This window comes from Mixophyes fleayi, chromosome 3 (genome assembly GCF_038048845.1).
Source record: "Mixophyes fleayi isolate aMixFle1 chromosome 3, aMixFle1.hap1, whole genome shotgun sequence".
In the NCBI taxonomy this organism is placed as follows: domain Eukaryota; kingdom Metazoa; phylum Chordata; class Amphibia; order Anura; family Limnodynastidae; genus Mixophyes; species Mixophyes fleayi.
The window spans coordinates 120,481,050-120,505,949 of NC_134404.1; the positions used below are offsets into that span (position 1 = coordinate 120,481,050).

At 42.1% G+C, this 24,900-nt stretch overlaps 1 long non-coding RNA gene across 1 annotated transcript in view; it reads right to left on the reverse strand.

Annotated features, from left to right (window-relative positions):
• Positions 1-880: 880 nt before the first annotated feature.
• The window catches only part of LOC142142762 (uncharacterized), a 32,146-nt gene continuing 8,126 nt past the window's right edge, over positions 881-24,900 (reverse strand). Inside the window, exons 3-4 of the long non-coding RNA XR_012689320.1 lie at positions 3,502-3,606; positions 881-942 (exon numbers count right to left, since the gene is read on the reverse strand). This is a non-coding gene — a long non-coding RNA (uncharacterized LOC142142762). The remainder of the gene's footprint in view (positions 943-3,501; positions 3,607-24,900) is intronic.

Below are 24,900 nucleotides of genomic sequence, written 5' to 3' on the forward strand. Positions count from 1 at the left end.
CCAATGAGCACAGATGTAGTGTATTCCTAAATCAGCCTGACTATATCTTAGCATACACTCTATGGGGAGACGTATGTGGGGTCAGACGTGTGTTTTCTCACAAAGTGTATGAGATGTACAGTTAAATAACACAGTTGGACAAACATTGTACAACATCTGAAGACATCCAAGATTGAGCTACATCTGCTGCGGCCTAACTCTGCACTACTTCTTTAACTACACTGGTGATTGCAAATAGATATTTCTTTAAATTCCCTCAACTTTGTGGCTTTTTTACTCTAGATTCTGGGGGGATGTCTTTCAGGGCAAGCCCTGATTGTCCAGTACCAGTATTTAAGGCAGGGAGGGCTTAGCCTCCCTGTCCGTTATAGCGTTCAGTTTCCCTGTCAGCTAGCCTGCTCCTGTGCTGTGTTTTGTGAAAGCCTTTTGGATTGACTACTGTGTATGACCCCTGCGTGCACCTTGGACCCCGCTGTGTTGCCTGTGACCCTGACCTTTGGTGTGTCATCTTACCATTCTGCTTGCTTGTGACCTCTGACTTCGACTTACGTCTGACCATCCGCTGCCATCTATTCTGTCTTCTGGCCTGCCGCTACAATTCTGTATTATAGACTTGCACTACGTCTGGAGTTAAGTCCTGGGGCATCTGAGTACCGGTGAGTATATAAAGCTCTATGGGAAAGGCGGCTGCTAAAGGTGGCGACCTCCGCCAACCAGTTCTGTAAGTTTGTGAACAGACCGTCAGCCTAACAGATTCACAATGTTTAACAAATTGCTTTTCTTACTCTCCTTTCATGGCGTTATTTTTAGGCCTATATCATCTTTCGCCCTTCCTCCAACACAAACGTTTGTCCACACTGCACCTTCATTACTCCACTTACCTCTTGTTAACACCCATGAACTTTTGTCCTGTTTATTATCTCTAACTGGTACAGCCTCCTCCTGTCATGAAAAAATAAAAGGTCCTACACCTTACAATCCTCTTACCTATCTTTCTCTCTCTCTCTCTGCTTCTATTAGCTGGTGATGTATCAACGAATCCAGGACTCCCTACCTTCACCCACAGACATATATCAGAACACTACCACAATACAGCAAACCTCAAATGCATCACCTATCTCCCCTCTCTTCCAAAGTCCTTTAAATGTGCCCTTTGGAATGCCCGCTCTGTTTGTAACAAATTTACCTCCATATATGACCTCTTCCTCTTAAACAACCTCAACCTTCTGGCAATAACAGAAACATGGCTTATGCAATCAGACACTGCCTTACCTGCAGCCCTTTGAGATGGTGGCCTCCAATTCACCCACACCCCCACATCTGGAGGCAGACAAGGAGTTGTGGTTGGATTACTTCTCTCCCACATGCACATTCACAGCTCTACCAAATGTCCCATCACTTACGTTCACATCTTTTGAAGTCTTTTCTAATTCTCCTTGATCTCTTTGCTGCATTTGACACTGTTGACCACTCTCTTCTCATACAAACACTACAACCCCTAGGTCTACAAGATACTTCTCTATCCTGATTCTCATCCTACCTATCTAATCGCTCTTTCAGTGTTAATTTCTCTGGAACCACCTTCCTTTATCAGATGAAGTACCACAAGGCTCAGTACTAGGTCCTCTGCTGTTCTCTATCTCTACCACTTCTCTTGGAAAACTAATAAGCTCATATGGATTTCAATATCATCTCTATGCAGATGATACCCAAATTTATCTATCCTCTCCTGATATCTCGACATCTGTTTTGTCCCACGTTACTGACTGTCTTGCTGTCATTTCATCTTGATTGTCCTCTCGCCAACTCAAACTCAATCTTTCTAAAACAGAGTTGAAAATATTCCCACCCAACAACAGAAGCATATCTAACATTTCAATTTCTGGTGACAACATGACCTTAAACGCCACCCCTCACTGCCTATGTGTGATCCATGACTCAAAACTATCCTTTGTTCCCCACATCGACTCTATATCTAAATCATGTTACATACATCTAAAAAACATTTCCAGAATGCGCACATATCTTACACAAGCCACTGCAAAAACCTTAATTCATACGCAATCCATCTCCCCGCATTGACTATTGCAATTCCCTCCGTACTGGTCTTCCCCCTAAACAGACTCAATCCCCTACGATCTATTTTGCATGCAGCAACCAGATACTTTTTCCTTGCAAATCATTATTCCTCTGCTGAATCAACCTGTCTGTCTACACTGGTTGCCTGTTTTTTTACCAAATCCAATATAAAATACTTTTACTAACCTATAAGGCCATCAACAAAGTTGCACCAACATATATCTCCTCACTTGTCTCAAAATATCTCCCAACTCAACAATTCCATTCTGCACAAGATCTGCGTCTCTCATCCACTCTTATTACACCCTCCCATTCCTGTTTACAGGACTTCTTCGAGCTGCACCCACTCTACCCTCCCTTGAACAATAAGACTTTCTTCTTGTCTATAAACCTTCAAGCGTTCTCTGAAAACTTACCTCTTCAAGCAAGCTTATGATATTCCTCAACCACTTTCTTAACCTCACTAAATTACCACCAGTTATACAATTCACACAAGACAACAACCCTCTGACAAACATTACTGTGTGACTGGATCATATAGCATAGTAATAATTTTTTTTTGTTTTGTGCTTTTGTTTTTTACCTTTGCAATCTGGCTGGAATGAAATGCAATATGTAGACTTAACGTCATGTATCCAACTCCCATTGTCCCATAGATTGTAAACTTGTGAGCAGGGCCTTTTCACCTCTTTGTCTGTTTTACCCAGTTTGATTATTACTGTGTTTGTCCCCAATTGTAAAACGCTACGGAATTTGCTGGTGCTATATAAATAAATGTTGTTGATCATGATGATGATGATAAAGATCCCATCCCTCAGAAATTAAATTGCTCTGCAGTAGGGAGTAACCTCCCACTTTCATGCAGTTGATTCATGAGATTATAGAACAAGAAGAAGCACATATAGAGGACTGAGATAAGGTTGTGAACGTAACTAATGTATTAGGCCCTAAATCTGAAAAACAGCCCTGAGAAGAGAAGTTACTAAAGAAACTTGAGAACAAATCGACTGACTGTTAGCTTTATATAGAGCTTGCGACATAGAGAAAAAACAGTTGATTAATCCACTGGCCAGAGGTGAATGAGAGTTTTGGCTCTAGTTTTAGGAAATGTTATGACAGAGCTGGACTCTTGGCCTGGCAATGTGGGTGGAACCCGAGAAGAACACCGTCATCCTCCCCATGTCAAAATTGACAATTGGGTAATGAAAAAGGGGGACCCTCTCAAAGAATGGGATTGATTCTTCAAAGGATTTATAAGTACCAACCCCTCATGTGCTTGATCATTTGAATCCTACTATGCTGGATAGTGGTTCACATTGTGTTTGAGAAGTGGTTCAGGGAAAATCTGTTTAAAGTGTTATAAAGCCATTATCTGTATTGACTATCTGGGGTCTGAGTGAGAGAAAAAACCACAAGACGCACCTGTCATCATAGGGAGTTGTTTCACACAGTAACCCAGTGGTGTTGTGAAGTCAGGGTAGTGGACAACAGTAAGTCTTTGACCCTTCATCCATTTTGTTTAGCGACCTACAAGCACAAAAGGGAAGAGAAAATTTGGACGGAAGTTAGAGTTTACTGCCTTTGAACATTTTTCTGATTGGAGTGATGGACCTGAGGAAGATAGACAGTAGTTGAGCTATGACATAATTAAGAAAATTTCAGTTTTGTATCTTCATATTGGGAATTTGGTCTGGCTAAATTTGGGAACATTGAAATCCATTGACATATGATAAAGCATTCAGGAAAAAATCTCGAAGGCTGGCCCCTGCAAATTTGAATGATCTTAGAGACAATTTGAAACGGATATTGGAAAGCAAAGTAGTCATAGAATTAGAGAGTCCTTATGCTTCTTCCATTGAAGTGAGAAAAACTAATGGAAATATAAGATTGTGTTTCTACAGGACACTAAGTAAGAAGATGGTCACAAACTAATAAACTATTTCTAAGGTTGATGAGGACCTTGCTTGTCTTCAAGGAAGCAAGTGGTTGTCAGTCTTGGATTTGGTATAACCCAATATGTAAGCAAGATGCATAAAAATGGCCTTCATTTTCCCAGCAAACCTCCAATCGTTTCTAGGTTTCTGTGGCTACTATCTAATGTATTTAACTCATGGGTACCCACACCCAAGAGAAGTCAAGCCAACCAACGGACAGAAGCCACTGTACTGAGTCAAGGAACTGTTCAGAGATTGGTGAACTGACACTAGCGATGTGGCCTTCAAAGTTTAAAAGACCTACGCTGACCCAACATTACCGTTTGCCCTCCATGCAGAGGCCTCTATCAAAAGGCTGGGTAAGTGCTATATATGAGGTCCAAAAAGTATTATATATTTATTATATAAGCAAAGGATTGTCCCCAAGAAGAAACATTTTCTGGATTAAATTAAGCCTGGCTCTCAAAGGGGCAATTGTTTACAAGCTCCACAACTATTTATATGGACATTTGTTTATTCCCATTGGCAATAATTCCTTAATGCATATGCAGACCACTGCTAATTTAGATGCCACAGGACATCAGTGGCTGTCAGAACTGGCCATCTATAATTTCACATTGAACAAAAAACCCAGAAAGGGTAATATAAAAGCAAATGCTTTTTAAAACACTGCCAGTAAGGTATGTGAAGTTAGTGGAGGAAGATTGGATTGAAGTGCCAGTGCCTAAAGAAAGATGGTTGTGTTGTGAAGGTTGCATAGGTGTTTCCCCAGTCAAAGAGTGCATCACATCATTAAGAGCAAGTGAAAAGGCTCTACCCAGGCAATATTGTTAGCTGAGCCAAAAAGAGATAGTGATTTGCAGAACCTGAGTTGAGCACAAGTAAAGAAAGATTAACAAAACAACCCTTAAATAGGACCCGTGTGGTCGTCTGTGAGTCATAAAGAAAGCTTATATGAACTCCATGAAGTCCAAGGAGGCTGTATTGTTGGTAAAATAGAAGTAGTGTCTGATATTAATAAGGGATCTAATGTATTGAGACTAACCGTAAGTATGGTAGAGTGAAGAGGCAGTCGGTGTTACCAATAGATCATCATTATATGGTTCTGAAGGCCTTGCATGACCCATGGCCACCTGGGAGGGGAGAAAACAACCAGACTCATTTCAAACCATTTCCAGAGGCCAAATATGGAGAGAAATGTGGAGAACAATTGCAAACCATGTGGGATGTGTGTACTTAGGAAGACTATACCTGCTTGGGCTGCTCCATTAAAGAACATCTCTAGCAATGGACCACTGGATCTAGTGTGCATAGACTTTTTATTTTTGGAGCAATATTCTAGTTGTAATTGATCATTACACCTGATGCACTTAGGCGTATCCCACGAGGGACCTGGAAAGTTATGCCAAAGTACTATGGGAAAAATGATTCATCCACTATGGATTGCCTGACCATATTTTATTCTGATCAGGTCCATGATTTTGAGAGCAGATTAATTAATGAACTCTATACTGGGATCATGAAATCTAGAGCCACCCCTTTCCATCGCCAAAAAGATCCACAGCCTGAGAGATTTAATAAGGCTCTTCTCAACATGATCGGTAATTTGAATCATAGCGTAAATCACTTTGGAGTAGGCATGTTAGCCAGCTAATCCATGACTACAACTGCATCAAGAATGAGTCTAAGGGGTACTCACCTTATTTGCTAATGTTCAGATGAGAAACGAAAATGCCCATCAATTTCTGTTTTGAAGTGTGAAGGCAATTGTATGCAAACTGCTGTTAGATACAAATTTCTCAAACAGTCAGCATTAGTGCTCAGAGAGAGAAATAGCATTCTGCCTAAAGGACAACCTGTTGCTCCTGTTACTGTTAAAACCAAAACTTCTGTATGTGCACTGATGAAACAGGCTATATTGAACAGTGCTATTGTCAATTTTACTAAAGTTTACTGTGTTCTTGGAGGTGTGTGATATGCCTTGGGGTGTATAGAGAGTGGGAGTAGTATTTCATGTTACTAATGTATTTAGTTTTATTGCATGATTCCCAACTGTATTATCCCACTGTCAAGAATCCGCTAGGGTGAGTGAGATCCTGCTGGTCTCTACTGGGATTGGCTAGACTCCACCCAGGGGCACGGAGTCTAATAGAGCGGAAGGTTTTCACCTGGGATCCCCGCAAGGGAATTTGGGTTTTGCTGCTTCCACCCTGCAGGTCGTGACCCTCTATGGAAGTTCCCAGTGAGGCGTGATAGAGAACTTACATGAATGATGAGAGTAATCCCCAAGTAGTACTAGGGGCAAGATGAGATGATGCTGGGAGACAATATACTAGAAGTAGGGAGCAGGAATCTGTGGCAGTTACCACTAACAAGTAGAGTAGGTAAGCGGAGATCAGCGACAATACAATGGATAGGTAATGGCTGATAATCCACAGCAAAACCACTAACGAGTGGAACAGGTAAGCAGAGATCAGCGACAGTATACTGGATTGGTAGCGGGTGATGATCCACAGTAAATACCACTAACAAATGGAACAGGTAAGTGGAGATCAGCGGCAGTACACTGGATAGGTAGTGGGTGATGATCCACATCAATTACCACAAACGATTGGAACAGGTAAGCGGAGATCAGCGGTAGTACACTGGATAGGCAGCAGGTGATGATCCACAGCATTTACTACTAACAAGTGGAACAGGTAAGCGGAGATCAGCGGTAGTACACTAGATAGGTAGCAGGTAATGATCCACAGCAATTACCACTAACGAGTGGAACAGGTAAACGGAGATCAGCAGCAACACACTGAACACCATGCGGAGGAGAGGGAAGCTGCTTTTAGGCCAGAAGTAGACACAAAGAACCAGCACTGATAGGTGAGGGATGTCAGGAAAGTACAACCAATGGGAAAACAGGGCAGGTGGAACAGGTGTGACACTAGCACTGCACCGTAAAGAACCGCAGCACGTTTAGTGCTGTCCTTGAGGTCCGGGAGGCCATTGAATGCTGCCGTGCTGAGAAGTGGGGAAAATGCTTACTAGCGTTGGATCAGTCGAAGGCTTTTGATCGGGTAAATCATTAGTACCTGTGGGCCCTCCTTATGTGGTATGGGCTCCCTGTGTGTGTGGTTTATTGGCTCTAGACAATCTACAGGCAGGCCGAGAGCTTCCCTCTTTTGAATGGTTGGGTGGGTCCATCCTTCGCTGTTGACTCTGGTGTAAGGCAGGGTTGCCCCCTGAGCCCTCGTCTGTATGTGTTCGCCATTGACCCCTTCATTCGGAGGTTAGGTGGCAGCACTGCAGAGGGGGTGCAACTGGGCCCGGGTCATCTGCTGAGGGTCGTGGCCTGCGCCGATGATGTCACTGTTGTCTTGTCGAGTCCCATGGAGGCATTGGAGGTGGCAACTCTAATCCGTGGGTATATCCCGAGGCCAGTGGCTCAGAGGTAAACCAGGAGAAGAGTGAGGTTTTCTGGATGGGGAGGAAGGCCAGCAGTATGACCTTACGGACACCCTCCCCCGTGCCAGCCAGGAGATCAAGATCTTAGGCATTAAATTTGGCCCTGGTGATTATGCCAGTCGAAATTGGGAGGCTAGACTGGTTGTAGCTACCCAGAAAGTAGAGAGCTGGAAGAGGTGTAAGCTATATCTGAGGGAAAGGGTAGACTTGATCAAGACCTTCCTGATTCCAGTCTTTCTGTACGTTAGTTACAGGTGCCTCTTGCCGGAGTTTTTATGGACCAAGGACTATGCGTGTTTTTCCAGCTTTTATGGGGGAACCGGTTGAACCTCATTAATCGAACTGTGGCCTACAAATCGAGGAGGGACGGAAGCCTGGGGATGGTAAACCCAGTGCTCTTCTTCTAACCACCTTCCTCAAGTTACATCTGGGGAGTCTCTTTTTAGAGACCCTTCCTCGATGGGTAGAGGTGTTTAGAGTCTGGGTGCATCCCTTCCTCAGCGTCTGGATAGAGAGAGGTGCCGTAAAAAGTTTACGGGTCCAGCATGGATATCTCCCGGCCTACGTGACTCTTTGCTTGAAGGTGACAAGGTGTTGGGGTTTGGAGGTGGGGGAAGTCAAAGACTTCTCTAGGAAGGAGTTGGAGAGGAGAATTTTGTGCTCCCACTTCTTGGAACAGCTGTCACTGAAGGACTGCCCAGGTATTGTGTGTTCCGAGGGGCTGGCTCTGGTAAATTCCCGGAACGGTCCCCCCAAAATATTTGGACATTGCCTGGCTCTCTTTTCATGGGAGACTCTACGTGAGGGGAAATGTGAAATACAGAAATGCAGATAATCGTGATTGCCCACAGGAGGAGTGTCTGGGGGAGGTGGAGACGATGGACCATTTTTTACTCAAATGTCCCTTCAATGTAGAAGTTTACAAGAGGGTTTCTGGTGCCTTGGGCATTCCCTGCCTTTCGGGGCTTAGTTACCCTGAGTGAGTTTATGGAGCACTCAAGGGTAGTTGCTGGAATATTGATTTGACCACCTTTTTTCTAGTCAGCTTAGTAGTCCATCACATGAAATGCACAGTGTCAGGTCTCAATTAAACGGAAAGTCCTCCCTTGCGATGTGGTGGCGGGTGACATTCTTCACGGGGTGTGGAAATGATCCACAGCAATTACCACTAACAAGTGGAACAGGTAAACGGAGATCAGCGTCAACACACTGAATGGATATGGAGAGGTCCCGGATGGACAATACAATCTGGGTCAGAATGTGGCGGGGTTCAAGACCTCCGTAAGGGGGTCAAAGTCTGGGGGCTCTTCATCTATGGCTTTTCTTTCCTGCATCCCCCCGTAGATTTTTGAGTTAACATCTTTATTTTATGTGCGGTTGCATATGTCTAAAAGCTTGGATCAGTTTCTCTTTGCTTGTAGTGTATATAGTACAAGTTATGTTATGATTGTATAATTGATTGTATTTTGATTGTATATTTGGTTGTGGGCACTTAATATTTTATGTTGTTCTTGCTATGAACATTTTAAATTGGTGCTCTTGTGTGTGGGGCATTCTACCCCTAAATGTAGCATCCTATGTTTTGAATTTTTACATAAGTGCCACAACTTGATTCAGTTTGTATGTATCTTGTTGCAATACTTTTTCAATAAAAAGATTAGGAGATGAGAAGCGATTAATGACAAGAAGGTTTTAACAATGAACTGTGGAAAGCATTAGCAATCAGGGGAGCCGAGGGAAGCTGGAGTTTAAAACAAACAGGAGAGATGACTCGAGCAATTTTACAGGGGCCAATGTACCGAGGAGCAAATTTCATACATGGCACTCTGAGACGGATAATTTTGGTAGATAGCCAAACTCTGTCACCAACTCTCACGGGAGGAACGGCTCTACACTTCCTGTCAGCAAACAATTGTAGCGAGTAAAGGATTTCTTCAAAGCCTTCCGAACTTGAACCCATGTGGAGAGGAAATCCTTCCATAGTGAATTAACTGCAGGAATCTGGGTTGCCGGTAACGCCGAAAATTCATGAATTTGAGGGTGTACACCATACACAATAGAGAAGGGGTTCGCTGAGGTAGACTCATGAAAGGCATTATTGTGCATGAATTCAGCACAAGGTTACATATCAACCCAATTGTTCTGGTTAGCCAAAGAGAAAATTCTGAGGAAAGTTTCCGCATCCCGATTGACTCTCCCTGGCCATTGGTTTCAGGATGGCAAGACGAGGAGAATTTTAGGCGAATACCAAGAAGGTGATGAAGAGACCTCCAGAACTTAGAGATGAATTGGTCTTCGCGATCAGAGACAATCTCAGAAGGGCTGCCATGGAGGCGGAAAACCTCCTTCAGGAAACATTGAGCCAGAACCACTGAGGAAGGTAGTCCAATCAGGGAAACAAAGTGTGCCATTTTGGAAAAACGATCCACATTAACCCAGATCGTATTACATTTTTTCATAGTAGGTACATCCGTGATGAAGTCCATAGAAATATGGGTCAAAGACTTAGTGGGCAATGGGAGAGGATGAAGAAGACCCAGTGGAGGTTGACGAGGGGATTTGTGTTGAGCACAAACCGCACATGTGGCTACAAAGTCCTTAACTTCAGATTGATACTTGGGCCACCAAAACTGGCGAGAAAGTAACTAGAAGGTCTTACAGGTTCCCAGATGTCCAGCAAAATGTGAAGCGTGGAACCAGATCAAGAGTCTCTTCCGTAGGTAGGGATGAAAAAATGTTTTCCCAGGGGGAGGAGTGGAGGGAGTAGATAGTTTGACAGCATTGACATTTAGTATCCAGAATGGGATGTTCAAGAATGTCAGAGTTCTCAAAAGGTCGGGATAAGGAGTCAGCTTTTTTATTCTTCAGACCAGGTTTGAAGGTGACATGAAGATTGAAATGTGAAATGAAGAGCGACCAGCGAGTTTGACGAGGATTTAAACACTGGGCAGACTGGAGATAAACAGGATTTTTCTGATCCATGCAAACAGTGACAATGTGTTGGGCTCCTTCCAGAAGTTAACGCCATTCACTCAAGGCTAGTTTTATGGCTAGAAGTTTCTTGTCACCTATGGAGTAATTCCTTTTAGCTGGCAGAAATTTGCATGAATAAAAAGCACAAGGATGAAGTTTCCCTTGACTAGACCTTTGAGATAGAATGGCCTGGCTGCCGTGGGTATGCTGGTGCTTGTAGTTATACAAGCACCAGCATAGCCACACTGTTTTTGGCAACCTGGCTGGCTAGGACTTGTAGTTCCACAAAAAAAATTGGTGTCAGTTTGTTTTTTTAATACTTTATCGCCGTATTACCCTACTACCCACAGCCCAGGGGTAGTAGGAAGAGCCCTAGTGCTATCAGCACTGGGCTGGTTCTTTCTGGGGGGGGGGGCGCTTGTTTTTTTCGGCGGACCCCACTCCCTAGGGAATCCAGCCCAGCGCTGAACAGTCTAGGGTTGGTTAGTCATTATGGCAGGGGGACCCCTGCTGCGTGTCCCCCTGCTATAGTGCCGCCAACCCTGGCTGGTTTGCCTAGTGCTGGTAAAGTGAAAATCGGGGGAACCCCACGCAAAAATTTTCCCCGATTTTCACGGGACCAGCACTAGTCAGGCAGCACTAGGGTTAAGCATGAATAGCGGGGGGACCCCACGCTTTTTTTTTTTTAAACTTTTATCTATTCTTTTACTTTTTACCAGGGCCAGTGTAACAGTGATGTGTTGACAACTCACTGTTACAACACAGGCGAGTTTGCCAAACACAGGAGACTTTGCTAAACTCGTGAGTGTTTACATCGCTCAAAATCGCCAGAGATGACCAGCGATTTTGAACATGAGTCTCAAAATCACAGCTTGATACATTTCCATTTTTTTTTTAAAACTCGCGGGTTAACAGCCGCGATTTGCCGCTGGCAAACTTGCACTTTGATACATTTACCCCCTGGTCTGCTTAATACTTCCTACATTCTCTTGATTGGCTAATTCCTGTCAGCTCTGTCTATTTAAAGCACCTGCTTCTCTACTAAGTTGCCAGATCTTCAGATATACTCTCCTGTTCAGATATCCTCTTCTCTGGCTCTTGTTTGCTACCTGTTCTCTGAAGTCTCCAGCACATCTATCCGCAGATCATCACAGCCTCTGTGACTACTCCACTACTTTGTGGTGACGCTCTGCAGATTATTGCTACCTGTTCTCTGAAGTCTTCAGCACATCTATCCACAGATCATCACAGCCTCTGTGTCTACTCCACTTTCCTTGTGGTAAACGCTCTGCCAGTTATTGCTACCATCACTACCAGCCTCCTGTGTTAATCAGCACACTGCTCTACTGTCTCCTAATCTCTCAGCCATCCTGGAACTCCTCATCCAAAATATCTTCAGTTATAGTCCTGGTTCTCTTTACAGTTTCACTCATCACCTCCTAGGAGAACCACGACCTGCAGTCAGGGAGCTGCAAAGACCAAGTGCTCTTGCGGGAACCTCTGGCAAAAACCTCCCACTAAGTTAGACTCTGCACCTTCTAGGAGGTAGTGCCAATGTGAGCAGACTGTACAGGTACTCCTCTGACCTTACTGGTTGTGACACCTCTGGTCATTGTTCCTTGAGGAGGCCAGGTGTCCTTTTTCAGGCTTCCGCCTCCAGACCTGTATAAACTGGTTCTTTTATGACATCTCTGGACTTGCTATTTGGTGTATGAAAAGTGATTGTCATACGCTAAACCAGCGGTTCCCCTAAGTGGGGTCTGGCAGTCTTACCTGCTCCCCGCCACTGTCCTCTTCAGCACTGAGCACCGCCATCTTGGATTCAGGTCTGCGAATACTCTGCCTCCCACTCATTGGCCTGTCACTTACCCTAACAGAATATTTAAAGCACCTGTGGAAACTTCCTGGTGCCTGTTCTTTGTGTCAAGCACCTGCTATTATCAAGATGTGGCTCCCTGTGCTCTCCTAGCGTTTATCTCTATATTTTATACTGCACCATTACTCAGAGTATATGCATTCTCTCTGCTGCTCCCATCAGCTTGGCTCCGCTCTCCGCACTCTTAGTAGGTACAATATGCTGAGGTATTACATTTGTCTCAATTAGAATCACTTTCAATAAGTACTAGTTAAGGTTATCTCCCTAAATAGTCAACAGGGATTGTAACCAGATTATCTCCATGGTTCCCTGTGTATGCTAAATGACAGGGATGAATTGTTGACTGCCTATAGTGTTCTTATATTTAGGGTAGGGCAGGATACTAAGTCCTTGTTAAAATGAAATGGACCAGATCAAATCTAGTTGTTAAACCAGAATGTCAGATTTAAAGCAATCTATCAAGAGAGAAGCACACAGCATAATACCGACGCACGTTTCGCTCTAGATTGCTTTATCCAGGCAAACACGTTATTCTTTAGAGCGGGGTTTTAAAACTCTCAGTAACCAGTCAAAATGATCTAATGTAAATCTGCAACCCGGTGATGTCAGTAGTGCATGCAACCTCTTATAATCCAGCTGTACAAAGGTCTTTATGATCGTATGAATATTGTTAAAGACTTTTCATCATTGCGATTGAATATGTGTCACCCAGGAATTGGATCAAATATATTTTTGATTCGGTATAGCTATATATTTACGAAGCTAGTGATGGTATATATTCATTTACCAGGTTAATACATAGTGTTTCAGTATGAAAACAATAATATTGTAGAATAAAAATTACATTTAATTCTCTCTGCAGACTTTTAAAAGATGACATTAATTGGGGATTTTTCTACCGCGTTTCCGTAGTATAATTTTTCATTCCGTATCGTTCCTCACTCATTTATTGTATAAAATGTGCACAGATCTGCTAATCGTAGCTATTCTATTATTCTACTTAATTTGTACCTGGAATAAGAGTATTATAAATAAGTAGTATTAATACTAGTTTCCATAGATGTAAATTTCAGTATGTTAATCAAGAATTACACACTACGGCAATTAATCTTTTCAGTCTCCATGATTGATATTCCATAGTTTTCAACTTTGTAAGTCACAATTTGCCAGTAAAGGTACTTCATTACTTTATATCATTTAATTTTAAATCTAGTCAGGTAACCGCATTTATCAAATTCATCAAGATCCATCTGGATCCACAGGTTGTCAGCAATCATCAAGACAAATATAAATTAATATTAACATGAATATTATCTTATGCAGAGGTACATGTCCTGATGATTTGAGCCCCCATTAGTATTACATAATGATTATGTGGACAATTTTCTTATATTTCTGTCAAATAGATCTCAATTTGATATTTTCCAGGTCCAGCCTTAATTACGATCTCAGATATTATAGCATAATATTCCATTTGATAATGTTAAAAAATGTTTCTTGTTTTTTATTTTTTATTTTTATGTTTTAATGCTCTGATGTCATTGCATTTCCGATATATGTATATCTATCATTTCCACGGGTCGCCACCGAACTCGTCCGAACAGCGCGACCACCACCAGCAAACTCCAGGTAAATTGTATAGTGTATTTCTACATGAGAATTAACTTTTCATTTCCTATTAATGTGGATGTATTTCATTTGTATTTATATTTAAACAATTACTTTTATTTTAATTTAATTTGGCACTTTGATTAAATTTGATTTCATTAATATCCTGCATTATTCTATCAGTTGTGTCTGATAACATTCAGATCCTTGATACTTGATGTAAGCCTTAAATTTTCAGTATTCAATCTCATATGCTGGTACTCTTATTATAAAGTAATAATCTAATTTTGCAGTTTCAGTTAGTTATAACATTATTAATACTGCTCATTTACCAAATAGGTGACAGTTTTAATATAAAGATATTTTATTGACCATATAATATAAACAGAATAGGTAACATCCAAATCCACTTTTTAATACACTATGTAGATTTTCAGCTTTTCTTAATTCGATCCCTTAAGACGGTACTTGTCATTGTGAAATAATATACTGATTGTGCAATTTCGGTTAGTTATAGCATAGTCAGTACTCCAATGTTTCACTAAATGGATGAAAATTTTCTTGATGCTATAATATTTTTATCTATAAAATGTGAAAGCAGTTATCTTATTGGAGATATCCATAGCTTTCTTCTTATGCCTTTTTTCATAGAGTGACAACAAACTGAACTTCAATAAAACCACAATTTAGTTCACATTTTCTTAATTTGTGGCTAATGCCAACAGGTTGCATTCACAGAAGTAATCCTCCGGTCTTTAATTTTTTTTAAATGAATACCATGAAGTTGTTATTCTCATTGAGTCTCTTTGGGCTGATTGTATCCAAAAGAAATAAATATTTAGATTCTTTTTTCAAAAGTTCTTTTCTCATATCACCCCCTCTTATACCCAAATATATTTTTTCAATGGGAAACGCTGTTAGGCATTTCAGATTATAATCATGATTTCTAAATAAGTGTTTAGCAACAGTGGTTAATTGTTTCATTTTTGATACATCAGTTCTTGCATTACGAATGTTGCAAACATGTTCCAATATTCGTTGTTACAGTGGTCTGCTAGTCATGCCAACATATTTAAGACTGACTATACAGGAGAGGCAATAAATAACTCCAGGAGTTTTACAATTCATAAAGGTCTTGATAGTGTGTTATCTTTGATATTTATCCTTAAAGGATTGAAGTTGGAGTATACATTTACATGTTTTGCATGTGCCGCATGGAAAGGAACCACTTATCTGTTGTGACATTATGTTTCTCTCTTCCGTTTTTATAAAATTACATTTAACCAGTAGATTCTTTAAATTTTTTTTGACCGTCGCCAACTATTTTGGATTTTGTCCCCAATTACCTCTTTTTAGATCTGCAAAATATGTTTATTTTTATGTAAAATTTCATTGATTGTGCGCTAATGATTATTAAATGTCACAATGAATCTGATTTTATTATAATTTTGCATTGTTTTTTGAGTTGGAAAGAGTAACTTATCCCTATTTACTTGTTTTGTTGCATTATAGTTTTGTTTTTTTTACTAAATTTTGACTATATACACTCCTGATCAATCCCTCTTTTAATTCAACAGCACATTTCTCAAATGTTAGTTAATCACTACAAGTATGTCTCATCCGAAGGAGTTCAACTTTTGGTACTCCTTTAATTGTCACAGGTAAGTGTAAACTATTAGCATATAGGATACTATTATTGGCTGTCGATTTACGATACATATCTGTTGTTATTACATTATTCTCAGATATTAATATTGTTAAGTCCAGGAAGGTTATTTGTAAAGAATTAATCATTGATGTAAATTTCAGATTGATTTAATTGATATTCAATAGAGATACAAATTCATTATATTTGTCTGCTGTTCCTTCCCAGATAGTCAAAATATCCTCAATGAATCTCAACCATGTGATGATATCTTTCATTTTCCGTGGTGAAGACAACCTCATGCTCCCACCACTCCAAGTATATATTGGCATATGTGGGAGCGCATGTCATCCCCATTGCTGTCCCTCTAGCTTGTAAGTAAAAATTCTCATTAAATACAAAATAATTATTTGTTAGTACAAATTCTCATAGTTCCAAGATTAAATCATTATGTTCCCTATTTGTCTTCATTTGTAAGAAGTATTTTACTGCTTTTCATCATATATCATGTTTAATACTTGTATATAACGATTCCACATCCACAGTACATAGCCATACATTATTATCCACATTCATATTTTTTAATTTTCCCAGTGCGTCCATCATATCACAGATGTAAGATGTGTATTGGTAATAATATCTCAGAATTCCGAGTCAGATGAAAAGCAAATCGTCCTTTATTGCATGTATAAATGGATGTCTAGTTCATACAAGAATAGACATACCATGGAAAGCTTACATACAGTTATATAGCCTTTTGTCTGGCATTTGTCCAAACATCATTAGTTATAACTAAGGTATTCAATGAACAAAACATGCATAGATCCAAGATAGTCATCTTTGTCCAAGGACCCCATTAAATCATATTATAACAAGTGATTTGACTTTTATTGGCTCTTAAGCAATATAGTTACAGAGCATCAATTGAGGTAGAGAACTAGTTCATTGTTCAGACTCTTCTAATTCTGAGGGCTTCCCCTTGGGCAAGAATTAACCACAATACATTCAAACATAAGAAGAGACTCAAGTCTGACAGCTTCTACTACTTAATATATATGAGGGACACCATCAGACATAAGTTCATCATGTCTACAGTATGTTATGTGCGTATTGTCGCTAACCAATAACGATTGTCGAACCTCGATTTGTGTTTCCAACGCACAAAGATTTATTCGCAATAAGTGGAAAAAAATATGCTCAAGCGAAGTAATAGTAAATACAGCCGTTACTTATCGCAGGCGCTCTGGATCCAGTGCAGTCATTCAATCCTGAAGTCTGGGGACAAGAAGTCTGCACTCTGGATCACAAGCTGCTGCTTATATACACAATCAAATACAGTAATACAATGAAGATTGTATGGCTTGCATCTATTGGTCCGGGTCTGAGGAATGTCCAAGGGGTCGTCAATCATTGGCTGGTTCATCCCAAGGAATCCAAAGGAGGGGGTCATCTCTGCAGGGGGTATGCTCTGCTCTTCCCGCCAGAATTCCTTAGTCTTAAGTAGTTCATAATTCCCTATCATTCATAACTTGCGTATGCACTCTGCGATTCCCTCGCAGAGCGCACCAAACAGTAGGATATGTAACAAGGTTCATTATGATACCACTCATGATGTTATTCCTTTAACCCGTTCTGTGTATTTCACTAATATGCATGTAACTCTGATATAACATATAAATACTACTATATTTCGACATAACTGACTATGTGTTGCAACTACCAATAATGTGTACTATTTTATAAGTATGCGTGTTTGTGCGAATGTATGGTAAAAGACCAATTACTGTTGCTGCCACGTGTAGTGGATGCGTACGCCCTTTCACGCCGTAGCGTGCCCTTGTACGTCGATGCGTACCGTACGCATCTTTTCAGACAAAGACAACCAAGTTTGCTAGACTTTAATTGAAATGACTTTATCCAATTTGCTGACTTCGACAGTTCCACCCTTTGATAGTGTAATAAACTATCACCCAATCACCGTTTCAAGTTCAGGATTATATAATACTTCTTCACAGACCATGATCTCGGTATCTGGTACCACCCTTTCAGTCTCTTTCTCAGTGTTACTCCCATGAGACCGTTTTCCACACTTCAACACAGTAGGAACACATTTGACAACTAAACCAATTGCTAAGATGGCACCCAGTATAAGGAGAAGGAGCTTACCTACACTAGCAACCATTTCCTGTACCCACTCCCCCAGACCGGAGAACCATTTTGCTGGGTTCAACCATGAGAACCAACCCGCCACCTTTTCCCCGACCTCATATAACGAAGAATTATGGCTCTTTCGAAATTCCCATTTCAGCTGCAAAATTTCATCCATCTTCCGGTCTATAACCTCTTTAGGGTCTTCCGTATTATTAGTAATGTACGTGCAACATTTGACACCGAACTGGGTGGCCAGTGTCACACAGTACCCACCAGTAATAGAGGTGAGATAATTTAGTACCAGTCTATGTTGCACCAACTCCTTCTTGTACGCTTGTAGCTCCCTTCCAGTATACCTGAAAGTGTCATCATACATCTCGGTGATATTATCTATTAATTTAGCTAGGTCTTGGATATATTTAAAGTTTAATGTTCCCCGAGCGGTCCTGGTGAGATCTAGAGCAACCATAACTTGGAAACCAGCAGTTTCACTAATCAATTTTGTAGCTATGGGTTCCTCACCAGGAATCATATTTCTCTTGCCACGGTGTTCATACTGTGTGTGTATGTATGGTGGTGATGTAGTCTTGTGAATATCTACCATTTCTTCATGAGTAATAGTCATGATTTCAGGAACCAGTTTAGCTAAGAAACACAAGCCCTTGAAACTCGGAGTCACCCAGGAATAAGCTTTCCTCCCACAAACAAAATACACCTCATCAGGGAGAACATAAGGAACAGTATGCCCATGAATTATATCACACAGAGTTTTGATAAAACTACCCATGCCTAGTGTCTCCATCTGCTCTAGACACGTGTCGGCATTAATGATATTTTCACATTTATCTGTAGAGACTTTTCCAATAGATACCTTCTTATGTTTGGTTATACGCCCTAACTTGTGACTTCCATCAGCATTCCTGCCTAGTAGTGACCTTGTGAGTCTCTCTCTAAAATGAGTGTGGCGAGCCATTGTCTGATCTGATAGGTCAGCCTCCCAATTCTCCAGGCGCTTTGCATGAGATATGTTTAGGCACAGCAACGATCTGCCTATGGAGTATTGTCGAAGCGTCAGACTAAGGGACCTAGTGTTATTGTACCTCCCTTCTATAGGCCTCCCACCCCTTAATTCGAGTACTTCGGATATGTTTAGCGGGAATGGCACTAGTCCTATGTTATGCTGCCCTTGAGGCACGTGAGAGCACACCCAACACTCAGTTTGGTTTAGCACCTTACCCACCAGGGAGTGATAATCCTCCAAAGGATGCCCGCCTATATTCAGAGTACTGGGGGACTGGCATCGTTGGATGCATCTCTCGTCAACTAGGGAGTTGCAGAACTTGCAGATACAATACTCATCAGACAATAGCCCCTCACACTGCCTCCGAGTTCCTGAGCTAGCAGACCTTTTCATAACCCCTGGACCAAGTTTGATAATGGGCTGCTCAGGATATCCTATTAACTTTTCTTCGGCCTCTATTTCATCCGTATCACTCCCAGAACTCTCCTCCGTCCTCCATCCTCCCTCACAAAAATAGAATGTCCTAGAAAAAGTAAAAACAAGGAAAATCCTGGAACAAAAGAAAAACAAAAACCGCCACTCCATCGCTGGAAAGATAGTTCTGAGGCAACGTCTCTGGTTCAGGTGTCTCAACTGCAGGCTTTAGGTCTCCCGGAACAGGCTCACAAGTGACAGCTCTATGTCGTCGGTCTGAGCCTTGTCTTGCACTTTCTCCGGATTATGGACTCTCCTGCAGTGGGTGGAATGGACCCAAGTGTCTCTCTCTGCCACCTTCAGTGATGTAGTACTGGTCAGCAGCACTTGGTACGGGCCTTCCCAACGGTCTGTTAAACAACCTGAACGTAAGAAATTGCGGATCATAACATAGTCTCCAGGTTCAACATCATGACAGTTCGTCTCTGGCATACCAGGTGACAGCATTTTTAGTTTTTGTTGTTGTTGTTTCAGCTGTCTACTCATTCTTATAAGATATTGTACAGTCACTTCATTATTACACTTTAAGTCGTCTTGTGGACTCACGATCAAATGAGGTTGTCGTCCGAACAGTATCTCAAAGGGGGACAGATTAAGAGGAGGTCTAGGAGTGGTTCGAATGCTGTGGAGGACCAACGGCAAAGCCTCAGGCCATGCCAACCCAGTTTCAGCCATTATCTTACCTAGTTTGTTCTTGATAGTACCGTTTACTCTCTCCACCTTACCACTGGCTTGTGGTCGGTAAGGGGTGTGAAGTCTGCTACTGATTCCCATGAGTTTACACATATTTTGGAAGACATCACCAGTAAAATGGGTACCCCTATCACTTTCAATGATTCTAGGGATACCGAACCTACACACAAAGTCTTGTACAATTTTCTTTGCAGTGAACACAGCAGTATTAGTGGCTGCCGGATATGCTTCTACCCAACCGGAAAACACATCAATACACACTAACACATACTTTAGATTCCTGCACGGTGGTAGTTGGATATAGTCAATTTGTATTACCTGAAAAGGTCCGTCTGTAGGAGGGATGTGGGATGGCTCAGTTGGAATAGTTTTCCCAACATTTTTCCTCAAACAAGTAAGACATGACATTTCTTCCTTACCAGCTTGAGAGGAAAATCTGGGAGCACACCAGTATGCTCTCACCAGTTTGCACATACCTTCTTTACCCAGGTGAGTCAGGCCGTGTGCTGCTTCAGCCAGGCTTGGATAGTATGTTCGGGGAGCTACAGGCTTACCTTGTCCATCCCTCCAGAGTCCTGAGGACTCTTGACCACATCCCTTCGCCTTCCAGACCGCCTTCTCCTGCAGGGAACACAAATCTTGCATTTCAATTAATTTCTGCGTGTCTAATGTCTGAAAAACCATCATAGTCTCGGTCGATACAGTCATAGGTTGCCCTGCTGCCCATTTAGCAGCTTCGTCTGCCCTGTTGTTGCCCAATGACACTGGGTCTTCTTCAAAGGTATGGGCTTTGCACTTTATGACGGCTACTGTTCTGGGTAACTGTATCGCTGTCAGAAGTCCTTTTATGTGTTGTGAGTGTGCCACTGGTGTACCTGCTGCTGTCGTAAAGTTTCTAAGACGCCAAAGGGCCCCAAAATCATGCACTACCCCGAAGGCGTACCTAGAGTCAGTATATATGTTGGCTGATTTACCCTCTGCCAATTCACACGCTCTCCTTAGTGCTACTAGTTCCGCCACCTGGGCTGAGTGAGGTGGACCAAGGGGTTCAGCTTCTACCACATCCTGATCGTCTACAACAGCATAACCAGTACATAGCTCTCCTGTCTCTGTCTGTCTATGGCAACTTCCGTCTGTATAAAACGTAAAATCTACATTTTCTAAGGGGGTGTCACGTATGTCGGGCCTTGCAGTAAAGGTCTGATTCAGGTGTTCCATACAGTCATGCGTGTCAGTATTCTTGCCTAACTCATCATCAACCAGGGTCTCCTCACCTCCCACCCTTTGTGTCTCTTGAGACACATACGGAAGGTATGTAGCTGGATTTAGGGTGCTACATCGTTTGATGGTGATGTTTGAGGGTGCCATCAGGGCTAGTTCCCACTTTGTGAATCTAGCTGAAGAAACATGTCTGGTTTGGGCTGAATTTAACAGAGCTGATACAGCATGGGGTGTATAGATGGTTGAATTATGTCCTAATACTACATCCTCGCTCTTACTTACTAGAAGGGCCGTTGCTGCTACACTTCTAAGACATGTTGGGAGTGACCTTGCCACATTGTCTAATTGTGCACTGTAGTATGCTACCGGTCTGCTAGCGTCACCATGTTTCTGTGCGAGGACACCTGCTGCACAGCCATCAGCTTCTGTACAAAATAGCTCAAAAGGCTTTTCATAATCAGGTATTCCCAATGCAGGTGCTCTTGTCAGACTATCTTTAAGATTAAAGAACGCTTGCTCTGACTCTTCTGTGTGTACGACACGTTCTGGTTTTGAGGAAGAGACTAGCTCCTGCAATGGTAATGCTAGAATAGAAAAACCTGGGATCCAGGACCTACAGTATCCACACATCCCCAAGAAAGTACGAATCTGCTTCTGGCTCTGCGGCAGGGTCATGTGTTGTATGGCCTCAATTCTGTCGGTTGTCAGGTGTCTTAGCCCCTTAGTGAGGCAGTGTCCTAAGTATTTGACCTTAGTCTGACATGGCTGTAATTTATCCTTTGCCACCTTGTGCCCTGTTTGTGAAAGATGAAGCAACAACAATTTAGTATCATGTAAACATGACATAAAAGAATCAGAGCACAACAACAAATCGTCCACATATTGAATTAGAACAGACCCATTGTGGGGTTGAAAGGATTGCAAACAGTCATGTAAGGCTTGGGAGAAAATACTGGGGCTGTCAATGAACCCCTGGGGTAGTCTGGTCCATGTGTATTGCACTCCCCTGTAGGAGAATGCAAAAAGGTATTGGCAGTCAGGGTGAAGAGGGACTGAAAAGAAAGCAGAACATAGATCAATGACAGTAAAATGACTGGCAGACGGTGGAATCTGCATGAGGATGACAGCTGGATTCGGCACTACGGGGAATTGGCTCTCAACAACTTTGTTAATTCCCCTTAAGTCCTGGACTAATATATAGCCCCTCCCCCCACTCTTCTTCACAGGGAAAATGGGACTATTTGCTGTACTGGCTGTACGGATTAAAATCCCTTGTTGTAACAGCCTCTCAATAACAGGATATACCCCTAGTTCCACCTCCGGTTTTAATGGATACTGTGGGATTTTTGGAGCTATCCTACCACTTTTTAGATTGACCATGACAGGGGCTACGTTTGCCATCAGTCCAGTGTCCTGTCCATCTCTGGTCCATAGGGAACCTGGTATTTCCAGCAACATCCCCTTTACTTGAGATGGACTTTGTTCTATAACAGGAGAGTGTAACATTAACCTTGGAGGGGTGTCCAATATGTCCTGTACCTCATGTGCAACCTTCTCGGGTATATCTAGGAACACACCATCTGAAGTACAGTATATGACACATCCCATTTTACATAACAAGTCTCTCCCTAGCAAGTTAGTAGGAGCCGCTGCAGCCAAGAGAAACGAATGCTTAGTATGCAGAGGCCCGATAGTAACTTCGGCGGGTTTAGTTAGAGGATAATGTAACACTTTTCCCGTCACCCCCATAGCTGGAATAGTTTTGCTGGTCACCTGTAGATTGAAAGGAGAGGTTATCACAGATCGGGCCGCCCCTGTATCTACAAGAAAAGTTTGTTTCCTGCCAGCTATGTCAACTATCATTGTTGGTTCTTCACTCTGACTCTCAGTTAACCTCACTGGCTGTAGACTACAGGTATGACCTGACCCCTAGCGCTGACTATTGATTTCCCGCGCAGCATTTGCTGCCGTAATATGCGCGGGTAGATGTGAGTCTTCTAGTCTATGTGAATCCTTTCTTGGAGGATATCTATGTGACCCACCCCTATGTGTATTGAGTCTTTCTTTATTACAATCTCTCCTGTAATGTGCTTCCTCGTTACAGTTGAAACACCTGATCACTTTAGGTTTCCTGTTATATGGGTTGTATGCTGGTGGTCGTGTATGCACCCCTTCTAGAGCCTGTATACTTACCGTCATTAACCTATCACTTTTCTCTTCCCTTTTTCTAAAAAGGTTCTTGTCATGCTCCACAGCAGACTCCCTAAGGAAGTCTACCGTGACGCCTCTCCAATTAGGTAATCTGGTTTGTACTCTCGTCTTTAAATTTTCCCTAAGGCCATCCATCAGTACCCCTACAGCTACCTCTCTGTGATGTGGGTCCTCACTTATGTTGGATATCCCAGTAAATCGTGCAATCGCTGTTATAGCTCTAGCAAAGTAATCTGAGGCAGTTTCACTATCTTTTTGTTTAATGGTGAAAATCTTACTCCAATTTACTACTACTGGAAAACAGATGGCTAAGTGTTTGACAATTTGTTCTATATTCCGTTGGTTAATCTCATCAGTCAGGGTGTCATCTTCCTCCAACAAACAATCTCCAATAAATTTTTGTATGTTAGTATTGGGAGGAAGACACGCCCTCAACACTACCCGCCAATCCTTACTGGTTGGTTCATGAGCATTCCCTAAGTCTTTAACAAATTTCTGACATTTAGCTAACTCTTTTCTAGGATCTGGGAATTCAGTCATAATGGAACGTAATTCTGATCTAGTCCAGGGACAATGCATTGTAACATTTCTTAAAGGAACTACACCATCCTTATCCGGTTTCCCATTGGGAACTGATATTGTGCGGACCGGGAACACACCCTCTGGTACACTAACTTCAGGGGACGCTACAGGATTTACAGGCCCTAGATTTAGAACACTTTCACTCCTAGTGATCACGCTACTCTCACCTATCTCAGCCATTTTCTCATACTTGCGCTGAGCCTCTAGTACATTAACAGCATGGGCAATGGCCGAAATCACAGTGGGTTCATCTTCGTTTTCAGATACACTTGATTGAAACTGATTTAAAACAGGGTACAACTTAGTAATTTTTCTATTTTCAGTTTTAACAACGGCTGTACTTACCCCTCCCGCCACATAAGGTGGCGGGGGCGCGCTTGCGCTGAGTTCGCCACGCTTCTCAATGGTTACATCCACCTTGCGTGCGCTTTTCGCCACGCCTATTTCCGGTTTGCATTCGCTGCTCTGCCACGTGTTACCTTCCATTTGCCACAATTTTAAACAATCATTATGTCTATTTCTCTTTTTCGTTGACTTGATCAACCATATTTTATCTTTTACAGTATTCAGTACCTCTGCATTAAAACTCCCTATTGTTGGGAAAGGCCTATCACAAGCTTTGGTCATCCCGACCCACGTGTCACAATACACAGTTGCATATGCACCATATTTCTTACACATGAGAAACCTCGCTGAACCAATAGGGCCTTCCTTAGGCAGTACACTGACCATCTCTAGCGTATGCTTAGCACCCATGTTGAACAATATACCTTCTACCCGGAACACAGACACACCGCAATGCTCTATTCCTTCCGGCCAAATGTGAAATACAGACACACCGCAATGCTCTGTTCTTTCCACCTAATAATTTCAACTCTGTTGCTATACTCACCGCTAGAGATCTATAATCCTCGGTGAACGTATTTCCTTTAGCCGCGCTCACTCGCTTTTCCCTAATACAGAAATATCACTGTGG